This window comes from Strigops habroptila, chromosome 2 (assembly GCF_004027225.2).
Source record: "Strigops habroptila isolate Jane chromosome 2, bStrHab1.2.pri, whole genome shotgun sequence".
Classification (NCBI taxonomy): domain Eukaryota; kingdom Metazoa; phylum Chordata; class Aves; order Psittaciformes; family Psittacidae; genus Strigops; species Strigops habroptila.
The window spans coordinates 59304810-59319034 of NC_044278.2; the positions used below are offsets into that span (position 1 = coordinate 59304810).

General features: G+C 37.0%; 1 long non-coding RNA gene across 1 annotated transcript; it reads left to right on the plus strand.

Annotated features, from left to right (window-relative positions):
- Positions 1-5067: 5067 nt before the first annotated feature.
- LOC115604339 lies at positions 5068-11645 on the plus strand. The gene is made up of 4 exons (XR_003990226.1): positions 5068-5236; positions 8759-8788; positions 9360-9470; positions 10679-11645. It is a non-coding gene; the product is annotated as an uncharacterized LOC115604339 (long non-coding RNA).
- The last annotated feature ends 2580 nt before the right edge of the window (positions 11646-14225 follow it).

Below are 14225 nucleotides of genomic sequence, written 5' to 3' on the forward strand. Positions count from 1 at the left end.
AAATCATTGCAAGAGATATTGAACACCAACTAACTTTAGCAGTGCTGGAGTAAACAGGAGGAAGGGTAGTCTGACATCAGCTGCAGTAATATACGATTACGAATCTCTCTCCAAATAATAAAACCAATTGCAAGAAAAATTTTAGTTTTTACTGAGTTATTTTCTTTAGAAAGAGGACTGTTACTGGAAAGTTTTTTGCAAACTTTTTTCCAACCCTTGCTACAAAAAGATTCTGTACAGTTCTTTATTTAAAGCCAGATGCTCACCCAACCACAAACTAAATGATACTGAATAGATTCACTGATAGGCTGAGCTTGCTTTTTTGCTGCTTTGATAGAAAATCTCTTTGGTGGAAGCAAATCTCTTCCAATAGAATTTTATTACGATCTTCTAGAACTGAAAAGCACAGCTCACTGTAAAAACTGAGGTATGATCTCTAAATGCTACCTACTCCAAACCGAACAGGAGATGTATGCGTGGTAGGAGCCCGTGGTGGATGGGAATTGTTTCCTAGATGAGGAAACAGCTGCCAAGCAGAGGAGTACAACCTAGCTGACAGAACATTTTAGAAGGTGGCTGGATTTAAAGGCTTTAATCTGCACACAAACAGCTCAAATCCAACACAGGTGAGTTGGTTGGCTGAAAGCCATTGTTATTACTTGGCCATAATACAGCTGTTATGGCATGTAAAACAATTTTGGCAACTCCAGGTTAGTTCCTAATGGAAAATGTTACATTACAGGAACTCTGTTGACACCATGCTACTTGTTGGCAGTCACTTCAGAGAGGTGAAAGATGGAAAAGGGAAGGTGAATTCAATATGTTTAGTTTATTTGTATTTATTCATTTTTAATCAAAAGGTGCTTTATCCTTCTGGCCAATGCTGACGAAAGCTGAAATGGGCATCTGGGAAATTTTGATGACATAACGTCATTCATAAGCTCACCTCTGATCTGACCGTTGACTGCAGTTTTTACACTGTCCTTATAGCCGTCCTTGATATATGTTACATGCCTGCCAAATTAATGACTATTCTTATTTTCTTATTTTTATTCCCACCTAATCTGTGGTGCAACCCTTTCTTGTTAAAATATAAAATGATTAGTTTTCAGTGATACCTCAGTATGCAAAGATTGTAATGACATATATTTTAACTCATAACTTTATGCTGTGATTTCAAAATCATTGCTTTGCTTGTTATTCTTTCATAGCTCTTGTATTATTTGTCCTATTATTGTGAAAGACTGACAAGTTTCTGCCAAACATAATTGTTAGTTAATACATCATATAAGTGCAAACATTTAGTCCTACATCTTCTTATACAAATAATGTGTTTTCATTGCTGCAGTAAGTACCAAATTTTAAAGGTTTAAAATGGGACCCTTATTTTATATATAGGATTCAATTAGAGCCTCCTTCTGATAAGAGGTTGATAAAAGCAAAAGGTAAATAGATGAAGCAAAGAAAGAAAATCCCAAACTTTTCCACTTTGAAGCAAATTGGAAAACATAGCACACAGTACCTCATGATGCTCAAGCAGATTGGATGCACCTAAGAGTGGTACTAAGAAAGATGTGTTTCCCTATTGACTCATGTTCTGCACCATCCCTATTTAGAGCTATGCCTTGAAAACCACACTATTGCCCTTAATCTTGGGACATCAAACTCATTTGACAGAGAAAGATTAATTCCATTTTTATATCAGCTACATGGGCTTTGAGACAAATGCAGAGTTACAAACATCTTGCTTTATAAGCTAGGTGGACTCCGATATGAGTGGGAGATTTTACTGATCTGTTACTGATCTGTACTGATGTTAAAGTTAGAATAAAATATTTTATTCTTTATTATATTTAAGTTACAGTCAATATGTATTTGCTTAGTACATGGTCGTCACTCTTTGTAAAAGGCAATGAGGAAAAAGTTCCTCCTTAGGACAACCATATTTCTAGCCTTTTTCTTCCTTAATTTTTCTTTTTCACACTTCTCTTCTTTTTTAACCTTCTGAGTTTCCCTCTCATTCCTTTGGCATTTCCTGAAAATTTTTCATTTTGCCTACATCCTAATCACTTTCTCTCACTGTGAAAACCTTACTTACATTGCCAGTGTAAACACAATAGGTAGAATTTGTCTTGTCTAACTTCGTGTAAGCTGGTGTAAATGAGTCCATAAGAGTAAGATTTCTCTTTCCACTCTGCAGATTCCCACTTTTGTCAATGGACAGAATTAGCCGCTTCTAGGAAATGACAGGACCAGTTCAGTTGCCTGAACATAGGTGCCTGGTGTTAGACTAGCAGAAATGCTGAGACCTGTACTCTTCTGGAGCATAACATAGAGCACGACAGATTATGCTTAGGCAGCTGAATTAGTCCAATTCAATTCATCCTACAGTAAACATCCAAAATAAGGCAGGTACGCTGTGCCCAAGGTATCCCACAGAAGATGTCTGTGCATGACCTAGTTGTCTAAGATGCTTTTAGTCCCTTGAAATTTAAGTCAATCCATTCATTGCAATGTGGGGAGCTAGTCAACTCATTTTGAAGTAGGCACGTATGCTTGGTCAACCAAATCACTCCAGAAACTCTTCTGGATGAATTAACTAGACTGCAGCTAGCTATAATCTGACTGCAGACAGCTATATTTAGGCATCTGAAACTGTTCAACTGTAATACAGAGGACTTGTCCAGCATTACATTTAATTGAATCCCACCTTTGACTTTAGGTGATTTCAGCAAGGTGAGATAAATCACACCCTACTCCATCACCGATAGCAATGGAGTTCAGGGAGATGCATAAAAGGTAGGGAAATTCACATCCTTCAGAACAATTGATTCAGTCTTCTCCAGACCAGGAAGACAACACTGTATCAATGACAATTGATTCAATAAAGGAATTTTTCTTTGAACTCCTTTTCAGGGTTCAAAATGTGCTGATTCTTTTGAAATGACAACAGATTTGACAGTGTTGTAAACCAGCCTGTACATTGTACACAAGGACCTTGGAGGTGACTAATAGAAGGCAGCTTTGTCTACAGCTAGCACAATCCTCCCATTTTATGTTTGTTTAGGTAAAACTGAAGAAGATATTGAATCACTGAAATTTAGAGATGGATAGAAGTTCAAGAGGTTATCTGGATCACCTTAAAGCAGGATCAAGTTTTTCTTGGACACTCCTGACTTGTATTTGTTTATCTTAAAAACCTCTAAAGGGAAGGATTACTGAAACTTCAGGGACAGCATTTTCTGTGATTTGTCACGGCAGTAGGCTTATTCCTAATATCTAGACAGGGGTTTTTTTTTATAAAAAAGCTTTTTTTTTTTTTTTCTTTACTCTTTCCACTGCTGACAATGAGGAAGAAATGAGTACCATTTTTATAACCATCTTTTACATAGTAGAGGATGGCTGTCATGTTCTGCCTCAGTCTCCGTAATTTTTTTTCTAGACTAAATGAATTCTCTTAGCCTTTACTCACAGGTCATGTCTTCTAAACCTTATCTCATTTTTCATGTCTCCTCTGGGCTTCTCCCATTTATCTTTCTTAAAGTGTGATGTTCAAAAGCATTCACAGAACTCTAACCTCACCAGAGTAGGATGGACAGAATTGTGTTCTGTATCTTATGTGTGTCACCCTGCAAATCCCCCATAAAATGAGAATTTTTGGGGTAATAAAATAATTTGATCAATTTACATTTACTTTGCAACTCACTATGAGCCCCATATTTGTGTTCTACTTATGCCTGGGCAAACATTCCCCACTTTCTAAGTGCCCATAAAATTTTGGATGAAAGAAATGTGCTTCAAAATCTTAAGACTTCAACTGATTTCAGAAATGAGTGGGCAGACAATCCCAAGGGGTGCGAGATTTGTAAGTTTTCATCAGAAAAAAATGGTTTTTTCTCTTTTCAGTGAAAAGAAGAAGGGGCCAAAGATCAAAAGACAAATTTCATTTATCGCAACCTATTTTTCATGATGTAATTTTTTTTCCAGCATGCTGAAATACTTTCAGACTTATAATTAGCTCTGAAAAGGAGAGATGGGTCAGAGTGAGATCATTTGACCACCTTAGGGACAACATGTTTAAAGAATTACTGTAAAGCATCTACATAAAGACTACAAACTTTGTCTTTCACTTCATACTCTCTCATTATTTGGATGTGGATCAAAATAGCAGCATACTGTTCCAGAGCTTGTCTGGGTAGGTATCTGGAGGATAAAAGGATTGGCTGATAATGGAGACAAGGAGCCTAACAACAAAACGTAGGCAAAAAGCACAAGCAGTGGGTAAGACAACACTCCAGATTATCCCATTTCATTAAAAAAATTGTGTGAGGTCTGAATATGCAGTGAAACTTCAAGACTTGTGCTACTTTTTTAGAATTCTTCATCTCTAACTATTAAAGAAACCTCTTAAGGTTCAGTAGATATCCTGTCTTCACCAAAGTCGATGCTGGTTTGTTTTAATTGACTAGAGTAAAGGTAAGATTTTGCATTCTGATCCACAGCCCTGAGCCAGCATGATTCTTTTTTTCCCATTACAGGATACAGACTTTATTAGAATTATAATGGTCAGTACATTTCAATCATGCTGACAGTTTCCTAAACCCTGTGATACCCTCTCCCTCCTTGTTCCTTCTTTCTCCTTCCTCTCAGCATTCTTCCTCCTTCCAATAGTCAGCCTCTCATTATGGAAGGGCAAAGCCATAAGTCATTCAAAAATGAGAAAAACTAGGGAAAAAGGGTGGGGACTGAGGTAAGCCTTTTCTTGCATTAATACTACACCCTTGAAATGCAGCATGTAGTCAATAAATGTATGTTTGAGGCTTTGATTTTGAAGTCCCTGCCCTCAGAGACACCTAGATCAACTTAAATCAACAAAAGATTGCTTTGAAACAGTAGAATTCTCCTGTCCCAGGATGAAGGAATGGAAAGTCAGGCAGGACTTTGTACTGATTGTGTACTGGCATTTTACAATTGTATGTATGTGGCCCATTTTCCAATACTTGAGCACTATGAACTTCTCTCAACTTGTGGATTTAGCTTGCTTATATGAAATGCAGAGGACAAAGCTGCAGTGCAAGAGCAAGGACTGTTCCAGGCTTGGCTGGGGCAGAATTAGTATGGGAAGAGTGGTAGGAAGAGCAACACAGATCTCTCGTCTCTCAGAGTTACTCCTCTGTTTTTAACCAGAAGGACCATTCTCATGCCAGTACTCCAAAGACACTGCCAGAATTAGCAGGTATGCTGCCTCTTTTCCTGAATAGTCTGCAACACTAGCATCTATTAAAAGAAATATGGAAATTAGCAGTTAAAGTCAACGAAGTTGATAGCTCCTACTTACCAAATTGGTGCCTCAGTGATCAGCTCTAACGAGGAAAAGCTGTACCCAACTCCTTATCAACAGCTTCAGACTTGGCAGAGTTGTATTTTGAAGTGACACCAAAAATCATGAGAAAAGTGACACATAGTCTAGTATGATTTTACTTGTACTTTAACCTGAATAGGGCTGAATGGAAGTGGATGATTCAGTCATACTGAGGTCCTGTTGTCTCTTTGCAAAAGTTGCTTTTCAGTATAAAACACTTGCAGGCTAGAACCCAATACCAAGTTGCTTTAAAACATTGTTTCCTCGTACGTGTGTTTGTGCATGAGGCTTCATATGAATTTATTGTCATTCCATCATTCACAGTGACAGCCATTGTAGCTTGCTGTCATGCCATGGCACCTTACAATGATGTGAACTTTAATTTTTTATTAAGATAGTAAGTTACAATCAGTTAAAGATAAATGCATCAGCTTAGCCTGAAATTGAATATTGGTTGGGATGCCAGCAGTACTAACAGGTTAGCATGGTTGACAATAGCCTTTTGAGACAGTTCTCCATCGTCACTGATATAATTCAACTGATGCAAGCACTCCTGTCCCACCTCCTATCACTTACTCTAAAATTAAGTGATATTAAGGCAAGAATTAAGAAAATACCTAATAAGTAGGAATTCCTCATAAGTAGGAATTCATCCCAGATTAATGCAGATACATCAAATACAGACATCTAAGTCTGCTTTAGTCTGAATTTAGTCATACTTGTCTCTCTTTTTTATTGTGTTGCTAGAATGTTATTGAATATTGGATTATAATTATAATAATGCACAATAATTCCAGTCTACAATGCATTCAGTGCACTGTACACTGGAAGTACTTATTTTTCTCTGTTAAGTACAGAAAGGAATCTATGTTGAACCAGTTCAGTCTTAAATGTCTAACTTTTAGAAAGCTAAGTACATGAGTGCGATTTTACGTGTCTTAATAGAAGATTGCTCGTTCTTTTCCAAGTTTTTCTCTATGTCTCAAGCCCTTGGAACAGATTCGTAGCTCTTTACATTTAAGGACTACTAAATAGAAGATCAAGGGTGGAAAATAGATCCTTGGGCCCCAGAGACACTCTACAGAAAACCATTTTCGTAAACATTTATTCACTCATTTTTTATTACTGCTTCTTTTTTGTCTATTTAAAAATGCAGGTTTCTCTATGTGCATCGTTCTTAAACGTAGCTTAGAAATAGGGTCTTTAGATATCTCTTTAAAAATGGTCGTCATACAAAATGCTAAAAAGTGGGTTCCTAACAGGAATGCAAACTCAGCATTACAAATGCCACCAGTAGTAAATGCAAGCATGTGGGAGAAAAAAAATGGAAAAAAACCCACCAAAACAAACAAGAAAAAACAATTTCTTTTGCTAAATCAACCTCAGATTCAATATGAATCATCAAATTTAATATTGCCATGATCAGTATTCATGGAAGATAAATGATGCCAAATATGCTTTAGAAAAAAGAAATCTGTTTAAATGGTATTAATGGTAAGGCATACTACAGCAAGGTGAACAACACTGATAATATTAAATTAACCCAAGAGGCTCCCTAATCAGGATCCCTATGCAGAAATCTGCTTGCCAACTGTCGTTCTTTTTCCCATTGGTTTAGTTAAGGGTTGAAGTTCTTCTTGAAGTTTCTTTTTTAATCATTAGATCCCGACCTTACAGTTTTCTCTGACTACTTTCCTTCAGGCTGTCTTTGCTCCTGTCAATTTAGGATTTCCAGGGAATTATTCTTCTTTGAAATGCATATTCCAGGCTTGAAATACTGGCATATGTACACTGTAGAGTAATTGTGGAGGCCAAATGTTTAATTACACATGACAGCTGGAGCTGTAGGAGTCCGAGGCATGCTTGAAAACAACTTATGCCCTATGCAGTCTTAACGAAAAGGAACAAAATAATATATATTTAGGTTTTGTGCCACATGGTAGCCGCTGTTCTCTCTCTTTTCACAACTGAGGGTGGTTTGCAAGAAGTTCAGCTGCTTTCACTTCTGTGTACTGTCTCTCTGAATATATACTTTTTTCTCTCTATACAGTCTAGGCACAAAGTTTTAGACCATATAATCCTGCAAGAAATGGTCAGAATTTTTGTTTCATATTTTCCTGAGTGACAGAGAAAAGGTTTTCAGTAACTTCTCTAATACAGTGTTATTGATACAAATTTATAAAACCATATATTGCTAGAAATGCCAGAATCAAGTGCTTTTAATTATGAAAGATATGAGCCATGTTCATATTTTACCCTAGTACATGTGATGTGCTCAGAAACGAAGCCAATGAAATAACTTGACTTCTAAGGTTTCAGAAAATGTTTATTTCAATCAGCAAAAATATTTGTCCACATTTATAGACAGAATGATTTTCAGACTCATGAAAACACATATTTAATTCTGCTGACAGAAATATTCTGCTCTTAGTAAAACAGAGGTAAAAAAGTTATTTCCTATTATTAATGTGTCTGTTGTCAGTGTTCAGCTTTTCATTTGAAATAAATTCATATAGTTCCACTGATAAAATCCCTGTGTTGGTCTAAAGCAGTTTGGGGGTCTGACTCAATATCTGACACGGCTTTTGTATATATACACATATTACACACACACATTTTCAATTATTATTAAATTGAATTATTATTATACTTACTGTGCAAAAGAGGCTAAAATTTTATATTGAAATTTTGGCAAATCAGATTTTCTTTCTACATTGTGTTACCTAAGCACATCGTCATTAAATTATACCATAATATGAAAGGGATTTCCTTTTTTTTTTTCTTTTCTTACTATATTCTTACTTTATATGGGATTGAGGTAAGATTTAATTTAGTCATGGTGCATTAGTGTTTGTCAGGCAAATAGCAAGCACTGCTTTACCCCCTGATTGTTCAGTTCCATAGTCAGAAAAATATACTATTGCTGCCCAAGTGAAAAAGATATGTCACTACTTGCAAGGATTAGTTTATGACTATCTATAGCAGTTAGATGTACAAACAAGCAAACAAAGAATGTTATTATAATTTCCTGATGTCTTTTCTTTCATTTAAAGATAGCAAAGATGAGATTGATTTGACAAATTAACTTTAAAGCAATATTGTTTGGTGGTGTTGGGAATGAACTGCTTTGTACAGTAGGTTAAGAATGAAGAATGTTGTAACCGAGGAAGTTAAAATAAAACTCACCAGCAAACAATTTGAGCGCTTGACATCATTGCCGTGAATCAGCAAGGAAACCAAACCTCTGTTAAAAATGTGAAGCAAAATTTCACTTTTAAACTACCTCATATTTCATGAACAAAAAAGGCTTTCTTTGAGATGAGCCTTCTTGCTAAAGATGTGAACCATTAAGCATCACATTAATTTTTTTTTCCATTTTTTTTTTTTTCCCTGAAGATTCTGTGCTCTTGTTCTGAGAATTTGAAGGTAAGCAATTCTTTCAAATTCTGTCAAAAATTGTTTCAGGTTTTCATGGCTTCTGATCACATCTGTGTTTAGAAAATAAGGTGGGAGTCATGACTCTGAAATCCCCAACTTGATAAGGAGAAAATTAGAAACAAAGCCAACAAACACTGTCATCTACCACTTCAAAGCCCCCCAAATGAGATACGTAAAAGTTGGACTGTAATTTCTAACAGTCACTTGTGAGAAGAAGACAGGCAAGTGCACTGCGATAAGACAGAAAAATCATGCTATAAAAATGGCTGCTTCCAAGATTGTTCTAATGGAGGCACAGGTATTTCCATCAGTCAGGAGTTTCCATTTGCAGGTAAAGCTTCGCTCAGGCTCATTTCCAGGGGACATGCATAGGTAAACATACATGTATACTTACATTCATAAATAGTACACTTGCACAGTTTCCTGATTCACTCAAGGAGCTGAGGTGCACAAAAGTTCACCTATGTTTTCTCTATGCAAACCCTTCACTCCTTGTAGTGCAGAAACACTGTCCTCATCCTACTGGCTACAGTATATCTATTCTATTTTCGTCATCTAGAAGGATGAGCTATGTGTTGGATCTGTGTCTTGTATAGCTGAAGGTGTTTGATTTCAAGCAAGAGCAAACAAATGTCTGTTTTTGGCATTTTCTGCCTGAGTTATTAACACAGTAAGCTCACATAACACAGAATGTATATTGTCAAACCATAGTCTTTTCTCTCTTAAGAAAACTTGAATTTTAACGTAAAGGATTATAATAAAAACTAATTTTAGCAAGCTTTTTGTGCTTTTAAAGTTTTCTGTTAATGTAAAATAAGATTAAGACAGAAGGTTGTAAAGTACAGAGAAAAATATCCAATGCTGAGAGCAGTAGATATGGAAAATATTACTTTAAAAATTTTGACAGAGGGAAAAATGCGTACACCATTAGTGCTGTGGGGAGTTGCAGGTGATAGATGAACAGATTTGTATCAATCAGGATGATTTACAACAGATATTTTATTTCTTTATTTTTCCTTTTATCTAGCTTCATGAATAGTACTTAGCCCTTTGTAATATTGCTTTTCTACCTTTGCAGAATATCTGATTCTTATTTTAAGTAAGTCTTCTATTTTAGGAATCAAGAGGCTCTTACTGGTGTAAACAAAGCTCCTTGGGAAATACATGACAACATAAAGACATTGTGAAATGTTTTACTTTTCATAGGTAACATTATCTGGAGTTTGGGAGTGAGCAGCTCTAGACTGGCTTTTAATTCAAACCAGACATAAGAGTGCACATGTTGACCTATGGGCTTTGACAGACTCAAATAGGAACAGAGGAAGTGATGCCCCGAAAGCGAGCCTGAACACCTGTACAGATCACTGTTGGTCCATCATGCTTAACTAATTTTCCCCTGCCCTCTGACCTGGTTTTCAGCAGTGCCATCGAGATTTATATCTTTCATCCTGCAAGCCCTACAGCTGCCTTCAATTAATGAAACCAGCCTTTACTTTGTTATTTGATAAACTGAACTTGCGGTGCTATGGGAACAATTGTTTTATTATGGTATTGACAAATTATCCTATTAACGAGTGGCGACTATGAAAATCAATTAAAATCTTGGCTGAAATACTTGAATATCACTGGAGAAGATACATGGGGGAATTAACTAAGGAAACAATTAACTGTTATTCTATACAGTTCATAAATTAGGTGTGACCAGCACAAAATCTGTGATTTGTACTGATAATTAGAATACAAAATTATTGGATGAAATATAGAGTGGCATGATATGGAATTTCATTTTTTATTTTATAGGGGCTATGTTTATGTGAGTTACTAGCAACATGCTTGAGATAGATTTCACAAGTTTCTCCTTCTCTCTATTTCTTGCAGATATTTTCATGCATGTTGGATGGAAATGCCAGTCTCCCATCCTTCAGACTTCATGAGAAGACAGGAGTGATTATCCATCTTGCATGACCAGGATGGCCTACCTGAGTGTATGCTAAATTCAGATCAGCTCCTTACAGACCTCCTGCATGAACTGGGCTTAAACCAACCTGTTTTTATGCAGGGATGCAAATTTTCTTTCAAAAGGAGGTCTGGAAGACCAAACCGATTTCTGAAATAAGGTGATGTGGCCATGGACAAACATAGTATTACTTGTTTTAAAGAGTAGAAAAGTCTGACCTGCAAGCTGGTTGGGTTGTTAATAGTAGTGTTACCATTACACTAGAAAATTTAGTTAATATATTTTGCAGAGAGGAACACAGGCTTCTTTTGATGCAAGCAAGGATTTGCTCTCATACCCAGGGAAAAATAACTAACACTTTCCGTTATAAAAATGTATAAATACTGAAACACTTTCAGTTAATAATCACTTGTACGATGTCTTGGGATTTAGTTCTGCCCTCTCAACACCCTTCATAAAGTATGGTTTAAGAAAAAGTAAGTAAAATTTTATGTACTGCATAAAGTATACATTATATTTCAAATGATCTTAAACTATACCTTGAATTGTGCTTTGGGGAAACATAATCAGAAAAGGCAGCATCATAGAATGTGAGATTGCTAAGGTAAAATTTCTAACGTAAAACTATACTTCCCTCAAGTATGTTATAGTTGATGGAGTTAAAGACTGCTAAAATCTTTTAGAAAGTCTTCAGGAAAAAGAAAGTATTTACCTTGTCATTATGCTACTGCACTTGGAAGTAGTGTAAAAAGGCATATATTTGGTTTGTTTGGGGGAAGGGAGAATGGGAGATCGGGAAGAAAATCTCCTCAGGCTAATTTGGCTAGCTGAGTTGTTTTTAGAGCTCATCTCTTTCGGAGGGTAGCAGAGGTCATGGAAACTGTGATTTGCTACTCTGCCACTAGATGTGCACATATATGAGCGAAAAAGAGTTAGATATGCACATATATATTTATATACATGTATATGTATACACACACATATATACTTTTGTATACACATAAATACACATACAGTGGTCTAAGAAAACATATACTGAATAAATTTTGTCCAGTTCTCATATCTCAATTAAACAACAAAGATTGTTTCCTTACAAAAACAGGAACAAAGCAGTCCTGGCACTGGAATATCAGAAAACAAAAATGTTGAGAGACAGAAAACAGAAAAAGGAAATTAGAGCTATTGTGCGCCAGTGAGTCATTATAAGTGTCTCGGCTGCTCTTTGGCAATGGTTGTTGCAAGGAGCTCTACATGAGCATGTCTCATTCACTACCAACAGCTTATGGGGACTAAAACTACAAAGGCAGTGCATAAAAGCAAGGGAGATGGCTGGGTGGAAAAATCTGCTTTACTAACAGAGCTCACGATACAAATGACAAACTTCTCCACCTAGAAATAACTGTAGTCCTTAATGTTGAAGGGCCACAGATTCTGGATAATTGCAAAGTATTTTATGCTCAGATGTCTACTAAAATATTATTTGCAAGATGTTATAGTGTGAACTAGTTTTAGACCTTTTGTTTACTACCACTGTTATTATAATCATCTCTTTATAAGTGTGATAACATCCAGAAGCTCCAATTAGAACCACTGTACTAGGTGGTTTCAAAATGAACAGAAGTCCTTTTTTGAAGGCCTTGGAAAATCCTGTAGAGCAGATAGCATTCCTTTGAAGTTAAAGAGTGTGTGTGTAATTCATACAAAAGCCAAAGTCTTTCTTTTTTATCAAATGCTTTTCCTAAGAAAGCTATTATTTGACAACTGATATATAAAATCTGTACTAGATTGTAGTGATCTTTTCAGGCAAATGTAATCTGCAGTGGCATGGAAAATTGGCATAGTAATGTGCCCTGAAAATGAGGGAATGAAAGAAACTTACTGAGCTAATACGAGGTAAGAAACATTTGAGCCTAGAGAACAACATGGACAGAAAGTGAGCTGCCATAAATCATGGTAGCTGCAATCAAATCTCTACAGTTGCAATAATCCTCTGCATAAGGTCCTTCAGTTTGATCTCAGGAGCTTAGTAAAATCTCCTGACCAAACCAGTGCAGTGCAGCTGTTGCTAAATATATGTATTTCACTGTGGTGGTGAGCCATACTGATTTATAAAGAGCTGGCATTTTTTACGTTCAAAACATAAAGAATAGAACAATATTATCTTGTTGCAGAGGATTTTGTATGTCTACAGAAAGCTAGTACGAACTTCTGGACATTGTTTCTGGAGTTGATTAAGTGCTTCCCTGCCTGCCTGAAATGTTGAGGTTTTTTTGAATGTACTTCCTAAGAATTTGTGAGAAAGTTATTTTTCCCAGCATGGCGTAGAAACTGTATACACTTTTTCCTATAAAGTTATTGTGACCATTGAGAGGTAATAGTCATAATGAACAGTTCGAATTGTAGAGAGCAGTGTTGTTTACTAACAGCCCATCTGAAGTCATCTGGAATACACACAAGCCTCCCAGTAAGGAATTGGCTGGATGGTTGCACTCAGTGAGTTGCAGTAAAAGGATTGATGTCCAAGGGGAGACCAGAGATGAGTGGCATTCCCCAGGGGTCAGTTTCGGGACCTGTGCTGTTTAACATCTTTGTCAGTGACATGGACAATGGGATTGAGTGCAACCTCATCAAGTTTGCTGATACTAAGCCGTGTGGTGTGGTCAATACGCTGGAAGGAACTGATGCCATCCAGGGGGACCTTGACACGCTAGAGAAGTGGGCCAATACCAAGCTCATGAAGTTCAACCAAGCCAAGTGCTAGGTCCTACACCTGGGTTCAGGCAATCCCAAGCAGAAATACAGGCTGGGTGTATAATGGATTGAGAGCAGCCCTGAGGAGAAGGATTTGGGGGTGTTGGTTCATGAGAAGCTTAACATGAGTTGGCAGAGTGCACTTGCAGCCCAGAAAGCCAACTGTATCCTGGGCTTCATCAAAAGGAGTGTGATCAGCAGGTCAAGGGAGGTGATCCTGCCCTTCTGCTCTCGTGAAACCCCCCCTGGAGCACTGTGTTCAGTTCTAGAGCCTGAATATAACCTAAAGCCTTGGGGCCTAAAAGAAAGCTGGAGAGGGACTTTTTACAGGGCCATGTAGGGATAGGACAAGGGGGAATGGTTTTAAATTGAAAAAGGGTAGATTTAGATTAGTTGTTAGGAAGAAATTCTTTACTGTCAGGGTGGTGAGGCACTGGACAGATTGCCCAGAGAAGTTGTGGCTGCCCCATCCCTGGAAGTGTTCAAGGACAGGCTGGATGCAGCTTTAAGCAACCTGGTATAGTGGATCCCTGTCTGTGGCAGGGGAGTTGGAACTAGATTATTTTTAAGGTCCCTTCCAACCCAAACCATTCTGTGATTCTACGACTCTATGTTTAGCTCTCTGATTGTAATTGACTAGCTAAGAATCTTTCAATAACATCTTTGGAGGAAGCTGAACAGTTTATTGTACCTGTCCCTATGTTTATTGTAAATAAG